At 40.3% G+C, this 11,070-nt stretch overlaps 2 non-coding genes across 2 annotated transcripts; both read right to left on the minus strand.

The window, feature by feature from the left end:
- Positions 1–2,735: 2,735 nt before the first annotated feature.
- On the minus strand, positions 2,736–2,817 carry trnas-aga (transfer RNA serine (anticodon AGA)). The gene has a single exon. It is a non-coding gene; the product is annotated as a tRNA-Ser (tRNA).
- Positions 2,818–4,269: 1,452 nt separating this feature from the next.
- Positions 4,270–4,343, minus strand: trnai-aau (transfer RNA isoleucine (anticodon AAU)). The gene has a single exon. It is a non-coding gene; the product is annotated as a tRNA-Ile (tRNA).
- Between the last annotated feature and the right edge of the window lie 6,727 nt (positions 4,344–11,070).

An 11,070-nucleotide genomic window follows, 5' to 3' on the forward strand; every position in this document is an offset into this window, starting at 1 on the left:
TCCTTCAATTCATGTGCATCCAACACACAGTTCAATGCCAGCAACTACACATAATCTAAAATACAATCCTTATTTCAGTATCTATGTAAACATATAGTCTGTTAACTTCATCATCTTCATCAAAAGTATGCCTAACCCCATTAGGAAGTGTTCTTGTTATAAGTGTATTCCTCAGCTTTCCCCAAATTATCTTCTTCTTGCCAACATCTCTAGTCTTTTATCCTGCAATTACTCAGCCAACACTTAAATCTCCAAAAGCTGCTTGTGTTAATTTCTTTAAATCACAAATATCATGTGTAAATACTGGCCATGTAATACTCTGCATTGTGGAATAATAGTTTATTTTAAAGGGAACTAGAGAAATCAAGAAAGGCTTTTTTTCTAGAATTAATAAATGCACATCCTGTTCACTGGGGAAATTAAATCCACACTGAGCAATCTTCAATATGTTCAGAATATGACAGCAAGAATCCTATCAGGGATGCATTACACCTGTTTTCAAGTCCTTGCACTGGTTACCTATCAGATTTCGAGTCAACTTCAAAATCCTTATCCTCCTTATATACTGCCCTACAACTGTTATTATTGATCACCGAATTATTGTACTTGACATGACTTCATTCAGCCTTTCCTGAACGTCTATGACAGGCAGAGAGAGTGCTGTTTCTGGTGCGATCTTTTGCAGCTGACATTTCACTGTTTTAAACGAACAAGAAATTAGATTGCTCATAAATCAGTTATTCTATATAAACACAGCGTAATTGCCCTCCGAAAATCCTCTTTTTCTTGTTCGTTTTAGAGACCTTGATCGAAACTGATTTTAGATGTCAGAAAGGATTTATTTTCTCTGTATTTCCTACATTGCTTTGTCGAGATTTTAACTTTATATCTAACTTTATATCTAGGCTCAGATTTCAACTATAAATCGTACAGTAATTAATAGCAGTAAATACTGATGTTTTGCGCCCTCTTACCACAAAAATATATGTTTTGTAGTTGGGATTAACTTTATTTCGTACGCGTAGCTACTCCGATTCGGACACCGAACAGTTAAAGATGGCGGCAAATCAGACACCCAGAGGGGGGGCGTCTTCTCGCCTCCATAACTAAAATGCCAAATAGGAGTGGCTTAAGCGACATACACAGTCGTGTAACTGACAGTTTGAGGTAGCCTATCGTGTAAATTTCGCTTTGTTGCTGATAGGTTAAGCTTTCGAAACTCTGCCCCAAAGACATGTGACTGATTTTTCGCCCTGTTTCGTTGGTTAAACGCAATGATCACATGCACCACCATGGTAACTGGGATGTGTAGTTTTTAATTCCGTTTGAATTATAACTGTACGTACTGTCTTCATATTTGGCCAGGGCTTTAAAGAGAAGGCGCGCCAAAAAATTTCGGTGCCGTCGTCTCCGCTTTAAAGGTACCCCCGTGCTGGAAGAATTTGACCTCGGAACGTTTGCCCAGCGTAGTTATAGTGGACATAAAAACAAGAGTTCGCTGGCATTATATCCTAGAAGACACAGACCGGCACCAGACCGGTAAATGCTTGATGAACTAGGGATTGGACAGTTTCCAAGTGCTTGTACAATCGATGGAAATGTTCAAATAAATGTGCAAAAGAAATAAACAAAATAATCATTTATTTCTTTATCATATTGGCTAGCTAATGTCCTCTCTTTGCTAGTTAGTGGCTGTGTTTCTGCGTTGGGTAGCAACGGGTGACTGTTCTCAGGCGGAAGATGTAAACAGCTTAATTTTCGTGTTAAATAATTTTTAAAAATTAAAATTCATTCTATACAGCAATCACATATTTGGGTACCGTTTCATAAAACTTTCATGCTTAAAATGTTTAGGGAGAAATGGAAGACTGGTGTGAATTTTTTCTTTAAACTATCAAGACCAGCCATACACAGTACAGTTTATGTACATACAGTAATGTTTATGTTCCTAAATTAATATCGTTTATGACCTTCAGATGCGTTATGCTCCTCTTCTTTTTATGCTCAGCTACTAAAATTTCCCTTTAGTGGTAAAATTCCATATAAATATTCAAAACTAAGCGGATTGAAATGTGCACAGTAAAGATATTAGATGATTAAATCTTTTCACTACTAACCAATGCACCACGAGTGCCCCTGTCGGTCATTTTGGCCAACCAATCACTTACCGCGGTGCCCTACGGTGCCCTGCGGGTTGGTTACTGTACCAGGGGTTTTTACCGCTCATTTTGAATGGCTGCATCTGTAGGTTGTCTCTCGCAGTGTTCAGGAATTGCATTCCGAAACTGAGTCAGATCGAAAGTTGTAAGAAAAGCACCTATGGTGTCGGTTCTAACAGCTTTATTGATTCGATGTTAAAGGCCGGAAATGGGGCACAAGACACGCGACCGCAAAAAGCGTCGCCATCTGCTTCCAGCTGCAAAATGCAGTTTGCGGACGCTGAAGCATTTGAACTTGAACTTTATTGCCATATGTAACCGGTACTGGTACAATGGAATTCTTACTTACAGAAGGTCTCTCGATTGTAAAACAAGTGTAAAAAACAAGACAAAAACAAGACAAAGTGCAAACAGTGCATCAAGACAATGTACAAACAAACAATAGACAATGTGCAAGTAAACATGTAGACATTTCTTTCCAAGGCAGCGGGTACAAGCGATCTCGCGTTTTAAAACCACCAGGAAAAGCAGAAAGGCACTTGCTTGCGCCGACACACGACGACGTGAGGAGGACACCGTAGTCGGCAGGATTCGAACCTGCGCAGGGAGACCCCAATGGATTTCTAGTCCATCGCCTTAACCACTCGGCCACGACTACAGCAAGCGCTGTGGTTGCTGCGTTCTTGCTACAATCTCACATGGATCGCGAGGCGCCGGCGGAAACCTTTTTCAAAGTCGTTCTCCATTAAAAAAAAAACCTTTCCAAAATACAAGACTTGCAGACAGACACGCCTCAGAGGACTTAAGGGTGGCTTCATGTGGGAATGATAAAGTCTCCCCGTCCGGACAGGAAAATGGCACTTTGTTAGACACAAAGAAACAATCAACAACAGACAAATGTCCACAAGCATTTAAGAAGCCGCACCATGTTCTTGCTACAATCTCACACGGATCGCGAGACGCCGGCGGAAATCTTTTTCAAAGTCGTTCTCCGTTAAAAAAAAAAAACCTTTCCAAAATACAAACCTTGCAGACAGTCACGCCTCAGAGGACTTAAGGGTTGCTTCATGTGGGAATGATAAAGTCTCCCCGTCCGGACAGGAAAATGGCACTTTGTTAGACACAAAAAAACAATCAACAACATACAAATGTCTACAAGCATTTTAGAAGCCGCACTTGAAATAGCTCTTATATTCGTGTTAGACGCTGGAATCGCCTTTTTATTGACGCTCTTACGAACGCCATGGAAAGCAAAACAAAGCAAAGCAGAGCAGAACAAAACGAACAAAATAAAACCCTCACGTGCTGCACTTGAATATAATGCCGTTACGTGCCGAAGCGGTATTGGACGTCATCCTAGCACTGCAACCCGGGGCGTACGGTATATGGGAACGAGCACACGTCACGAATCGTCTCTAATCACTCCCTGCACTGTAAGGCGCCTTGAAGCGTGCACCCTCAACATTCATCTTTGCGCATCTGTGAAAGGTAAACTCTTGAGCAAACTCTGAACCAGACGCTCAAACTCCAGCTAGGATTAGGGGTTGCATTCCCACGCTACTTGAACACTTTGTTTACGCTCAGTGCTGGATTTTGGGAACTTTAGGACGAGTGGGACTTTTCTCCTATCTGTCAATTCGTTTTGTTTTGGAGACTCTTGGCTGTCTGTGTTGTATAGTGCAGCGTGAAGAAAACGTTTTCGAAAACTGTGCCGGCTCAAAAGTTGTAAGAAATCCTCTCCAGCTCTTTTAAGTCTCTTCAGTTTTGTCATTTAAAGTGAAACTAGATGTATAACTGGAGCCTCACTTATGCAAATGGCGAGGCTCCAGTTCGACATCTAGTTTCACTTTATATGACAGAAGTACGTCAGACTGCGCCGGACTGGGGGATCATTTCCGGTTATTTTTACCATCTTAAACATTTGAAATCCTCCCCTAGGCAATTGTGACACTTCATCTTGGCTCCACCTAGGACACTCTTCAATCTTCCATCACTTCTCTCTTCTCCCGCAACACTCTCGTCTGTCGGCAGTATGTGGCGTCTTTGCATTACCACCAATCTCACCACAGCAAGAAAGCAACGGGTTTTGACAAGAGAGGAGGAGACTGCCTGGCCCGAACGGGGATCGAACCCGCGACCTTGGCGTTATTAGCACCACGCTCTAACCAACTGAGCTAACAGGCCTCGTGCCTGCTGTTCTCTCTGTGCTGCAAAAAATGGAATTCAGGGAAGTTTCTTTTGTCCTTCTTTGAATAGAAAGCCCTGCGATTCAGTGTACGGGCTTTCTCGTGCTGTTTAATGGTTCTTGTAACCCAAATCCTACACTGGCCTGAAGTGCCCCCCCATTTCATAGCATTTTTCAGCTGATTTCAAATGTACCTAAAGGAGAAGCATTATTGAAGACCATCAATTACCAAGAGCTTTTGTCAAAGGTTTTGGTGGTCACTTTTAATGAGCACAGAGAGCTATGACCTCGGATTTACATCTCATCCAAAAGACGGCGCCTTTTTACCACACAGCGTCTCCGTCACTATACTGGGGCATTGGGACCCGCACAGACCTCAGGGTGAGCGTCCCACCGCTGGCTCCATTAACACCGCTTCCAGCTGTAAGCTTTGCTTTTCCCTGTAGGTCACCCTCATGCGGTTACTGACCTGGCTCACAGCTTCTAAGCTTCAGTGGGTTTTCAGTTGCGAGTTGAAAGGGGATGCAAGTGATGGAGCCGCTAACTGCAAAAGCCACTGCATTGGCCGGGAATCGAACCCGGGCCTCCCACGTGGCAGGTGAGAATTCTACAACTGAACCACCAATGCACACTGCAAGGGTCTCCAAAAAAGACGTTTTTTTACCACTCTGTGCTGGATGTTGGGTCCCAAGGGAACTTCTGGACGAGTGAGAATTTTCTGCTATCAAAATTTGGTTTCGGAGACTTTTGGCAGCCTACAGATGCAGCCATTCAAAATCCGCAGGCGATACCGCATTATTTTGCGGTACGCTGTACGCAGTCTACCGCAAGCTACCGGTAAATACCGCGAGTTACCGTAAATTCTCCTATAATACGACAAGCAAAATAATAGTATCCGGAATTTCCGCAAGGTGGAGCTAATAAAGCTCAACCTCTCATGTTTGAGCTGTGCCCATCAAAGTCTTTAACGAAGATATTACTAATAGTATTAATAATGAATGACCTTGGACAAGCTGTAAGTGTAAACTCAAAGTATTGCCCTGGTCAACATTTTTTTTTTCATTGACCATCTTTGTAAAAGTAACACCACAGCATTTCGCAATCACGCATTTGTTTCCAATCATGCAAAGTACAGTAATTTTTGAGAATCGATTCACCATGCCTTTCACATGCTCATAAAAGAGATTGATTTAGGAACATAAACATATTACCATATGAAAACTGTAATGTATACAGTATGTATATGTATATTTAATGTCTTAACTGTGCCCGTTTAAGTATTGAATATTCATATCTAATTTTACCACTGAAGGGAAATCTTAGTAGCTGAGCATAAAAAGAATAAGAGCATACTGCAACGCGTGTGAAGGCCATAAACGATATTAATTTTGGAACATAAACATACAGTATATGGCTGGTCTCGGTACTTTAAAGCAAACATACACGAAACATGGTTTCATTATGACCAGAATCGGTCTTGAGATATTTTTAACTTGATTTACAGTATTTGAGAGGTATGTCTTAACACCGATACTACAGTGCTTAAGTACTGCTCACGTATATGTTTCTAGGTTTATATTATGCATTTCATACGGTCAAATTACTTTTGAGCAACTAATAAGAAGCGCGAAACGGTATGCGTTTTAGTTTCGTTTTGTGCTGGGACCCGTGGATTGATTAGAGATATCAAGTACATACAAGTCATTTTTTAAATGTTGTAGTTCGTCTTGAAAAAATGTTACGAGTACATCATCCATCAACAATTACACAGGTTCTGTTTTCATATTGCGGATTTTGGTTACGTAATATTATTTTCTAGATTTCACGTTGTGAATATATGATTTGGGCAAACAGAGCCGCAAAGAAGTACATTATGGGTTGTTGTTGTTTTTTTTGCAGTTTTATCTAGAACAAGCGATGCTTAAACATTTGTCTGATTCTTGTGAAACTATCCACACGACAGTTACCGTACCTAGGAGTTGACTTCAGTGATGTCACTGATGGGATGTTTCTAAAAATCCATCCTCTGTAAAACGTCTTCTCTAGTTGTCCTGCATATGTATTCGCTAATGAAGCTGTGTGTTCTGAGCCTGGATCTCTACATTTCTGTATGAACCAGCTTAGAGGGCTAAAGACAGCTTGTGTTTAAATTGAGTGTAAGGCAATTTATGCTTCTAAAGTCATGGTCAGCATTTATTATTGTACTGTGCTGTAAACTTGTTCTGTGCCTAGTCACATTATTTTATAGCGTTTTTATAGTGTTATCAAATCCGGTGGCGCTGTGTGTTAGTTTCCTGACTCCCATGTCACATGGTCTGTGATTGAAACCTGTGAAACCGGTTTAATTCGTCACAGCCAGCACTCCGGCAGAGAGGGGGTTGTACTCGTAAAGTAGAAGCAGGCGAGATTTCCAGCGAAAGACACCTCCCCCCCACACTCATACGATTCGCATTGTAATTACACATTGTAATTGTATTACACATTGTACACATGCTTAAAAGAGAAGAGAGAAAACGCAAGCCTTCTTCAGGTGTGAGGGTCTTCTGCTCAGAATGAAATGCTAAAATGTAATGTAGGCTCTGAATGGGTTCAATTATGATTTGGGCTTGATTAAGGTCGCTGCCTTTCATCTAAAACCGTACTTGAATCCTTCGAAACTAAAAATCAGTGTTTGTGAGTTCTAAATAAAGAGGTATCCAGGTAACAGTGAAACGGGCGGACAGTCTGGGGAGATCGCCCGTTTTCCATGTAAATAGTTCCCTGGTTCCGCACCCCTTGGTGTTTCTCTCGCTCTCTCTCGGGTCACCTGATCATTAGCTCGAAAGATTTCAGTGCTTTGTGTATATTCTAATGGTAGTGGGGGCAGGGTGTGTGGGAACAGGTTTGGTTGAAATTGCATTGGAGATCTATGTTCTTCACACCTGAAACATTTTCTCTGAAAGCATTTTCTTCGCAGTTTAACCGATCTTGTTACAGCATGTTACAGTTTACTATTATTAACCATATTAATTTTAAGTGCTTAATGCCATTTTTTGACCAGGCACGAATATTCTTAAGTCCATATCTTCGCAAGTGAATCAGTGCGAATTGCAATACTAATTAAATTAAAACTACTAACTACTAACTAATACTAATTAAAACAAACCAGAAACGTGTTGTTCTGTTTAATGACATTACAAGTGGAAAGATTACAGATTTTAATCGTCTTTAATTTTGTTACGTTATACATTTTAGAAACGTTTCATCCATACAAACACCACAAAACTATTTTCGATTGTATTTCTGAATAGTATGTTACACTTAGTTCACTGTTTTAAATACATCTAATTAAGAAAGTTAGGTGTTAGCATAAACTATTAGCAATCAATAATATTAAATTTAGCACTGTAATAAGCTGTTGCACTTTCCCCCGCATCTTGTAAAAATATATTTTCATTGTTCAAATATACATTAAGTCTGACTATCATATAATAAGTTAAATACAAAACTAAAGAAAAAATAGGGTTAAATATAATTCAAAATATTTTGCTAACAATGTTAACTGTTTATGAATAATAAAATGTATTAACTAAGGAGTAGGATGGCACAGTTGTTAGTATGTTTTTTGTTTTGTTTCTTTTTCATAAATACAACAGTAGTACCTGATGTCTCAGTGGCTTTCAAAAGTAAATCATGCATGCAAACCTGTGAACTAGAAAGATAACTAAGATATCCATCCATTTATAATGGTGGCGAAATGGTTAGCATTGCTATCTTGCAGCACTGGGGTCCTAGGTTCAATTCCTGCCATCCTGTGTGTGTGGGGTTTACATGTTCTCTCTGGGTTAGATGGTTTTTCTCCATATGTGTGATATGACTCCCTCTCGCACTCCAAAACATACTGGTAAGTTAATTGGTTTATGGGAAAACTGGCCCTGGTGTGTGTGTGTTTGTGTCTGTCTGTCCTGTGACGGACTGGCGCTATGTCCAGAGTGTATTCTGCCTTGTGTCCGTTGCTTACTGGGATAGGCTCCAAATCCTCTGTACTGGATAAAGAGATTAGAAATGGATGGAAGTAAAGGCACTGTGTGGATGGAACTATACACAGTGTTAGAAACCCACGATGAAATGGCAGCATCTCACTGAGAATAAAATATTTTATAGTGCTGGCTTAAGGAAACAGCCTTTCCACCTCTCTTGCACATCAGTATCCATACCTAGTTATTTAAACAAATTGCCTCTAAGTATAAACATCTTAATATGCTGGGTCTGTGGATCCGCATCAGCTATGTTTGCCCATTCCTTCAATTCATGTGCATCCAACACACAGTTCAATGCCAGCAACTACACATAATCTAAAATACAATCCTTATTTCAGTATCTATGTAAACATATAGTCTGTTAACTTCATCATCTTCATCAAAAGTATGCCTAACCCCATTAGGAAGTGTTCTTGTTATAAGTGTATTCCTCAGCTTTCCCCAAATTATCTTCTTCTTGCCAACATCTCTAGTCTTTTATCCTGCAATAACTCAGCCAACACTTAAATCTCCAAAAGCTGCTTGTGTTAATTTCTTTAAATCACAAATATCATGTGTAAATACTGGCCATGTAATACTCTGCATTGTGGAATAATAGTTTATTTTAAAGGGAACTAGAGAAATCAAGAAAGGCTTTTTTTCTAGAATTTATAAATGCACATCCTGTTCACTGGGGAAATTAAATCCACACTGAGCAATCTTCAATATGTTCAGAATATGACAGCAAGAATCCTATCAGGGATGCATTACACCTGTTTTCAAGTCCTTGCACTGGTTACCTATCAGATTTCGAGTCAACTTCAAAATCCTTATCCTCCTTATATACTGTCCTACAACTGTTATTATTGATCACCGAATTATTGTACTTGACATGACTTCAATCAGCCTTTCCTGAACGTCTATGACAGGCAGAGAGAGTGCTGTTTCTGGTGCGATCTTTTGCAGCCTACATTTCACTGTTTTAAACGAACAAGAAATTAGATTGCTCATAAATCAGTTATTCTATATAAACACAGCGTAATTGCCCTCCGAAAATCCTCTTTTTCTTGTTCGTTTTAGAGACCTTGATCGAAACTGATTTTAGATGTCAGAAAGGATTTATTTTCTCTGTATTTCCTACATTGCTTTGTCGAGATTTTAACTTTATATCTAACTTTATATCTAGGCTCAGATTTCAACTATAAATCGTACAGTAATTAATAGCAGTAAATACTGATGTTTTGCACCCTCTTACCACAAAAATATATGTTTTGTAGTTGGGATTAACTTTATTTCGTACGCGTAGCTACTCCGATTCGGACACCGAACAGTTAAAGATGGCGGCAAATCAGACACCCAGAGAGGGGGGGGGGGGGGCGTCTTCTCGCCTCCATAACTAAAATGCCAAATAGGAGTGGCTTAAGCGACATACACAGTCGTGTAACTGACAGTTTGAGGTAGTCTATCGTGTAAATTTCGCTTTGTTGCTGATAGGTTAAGCTTTCGAAACTCTGCCCCAAAGTCATGTGACTGATTTTTCGCCCTGTTTCGTTGGTTAAACGCAATGATCACAAGCACCACCGTGGTAACTGGGATGTGTAGTTTTTAATTCCGTTTGAATTATAACTGTACGTACTGTCTTCATATTTGGCCAGGGCTTTAAAGAGAAGGCGCGCCAAAAAAATTCGGTGCCGTCGTCTCCGCATTAAAGGTACCCCCGTGCTGGAAGAATTTGACCTCGGAACGTTTGCCCAGCGTAGTTATAGTGGACATAAAAACAAGAGTTCGCTGGCATTATATCCTAGAAGACACAGACCGGCACCAGACCGGTAAATGCTTGATGAACTAGGGATTGGACAGTTTCCAAGTGCTTGTACAATCGATGGAAATGTTCAAATAAATGTGCAAAAGAAATAAACAAAATAATTATTTATTTCTTTATCATATTGGCTAGCTAATGTCCTCTCTTTGCTAGTTAGTGGCTGTGTTTCTGCGTTGGGTAGCAACGGGTGACTGTTCTCAGGCGGAAGATGTAAACAGCTTAATTTTCGTGTTAAATAATTTTTAAAAATTAAAATTCATTCTATACAGCAATCACATATTTGGGTACCGTTTCATAAAAATTTCATGCTTAAAATGTTTAGGGAGAAATGGAAGACTGGTGTGTATTTTTTCTTTAAACTATTGTAGTGGCAATGCTTGTTAATAAGACAGAATTAAGTGTTGGTATGCTCCTAAAGGAGGCCCCATCTCACCCTCCATCTCTGTGGTGCAGCCACAGAGAAAGAATTCATGCAAGCTGATTTAAGATTTTTTCTTTTGATAAGAAGCAAGCTCCCAGACGGGGATGCAATTAGCTAAGCCTGGCTATCATGATCAATGGTCATCCACTGGCGCCTATCTGTCTAGGGAGTGCCGAATGGACATCTGGACTGCATTTCTAAGTGTCAAGAGTAAGTGACTTATATCTCACCTTGACCAACCAATCAGGGACTGGCAGGGCGTGGTAATACCACGTGGGTCTCCAATGCCCGCCAAACTCTCAACCAATCAGCACACATCTGGGTCTTGATCAAAAAGGGAGCGCAAGCTCAGTTCTGGGCTCTCCTTGGCCATTTTCACGCATCCTCAGAGACAATCACGTGACAACTGCTGTTGTCTGCAAAAGGACTTGGACTTTGTTCTAAGCGCGAGGCCGAGGATCCCGTACGTATTCAGAATTCTACCA

Source organism: Atractosteus spatula (assembly GCF_055471065.1).
Source record: "Atractosteus spatula isolate fAtrSpa1 chromosome 16 unlocalized genomic scaffold, fAtrSpa1.hap1 SUPER_16_unloc_1, whole genome shotgun sequence".
Classification (NCBI taxonomy): domain Eukaryota; kingdom Metazoa; phylum Chordata; class Actinopteri; order Semionotiformes; family Lepisosteidae; genus Atractosteus; species Atractosteus spatula.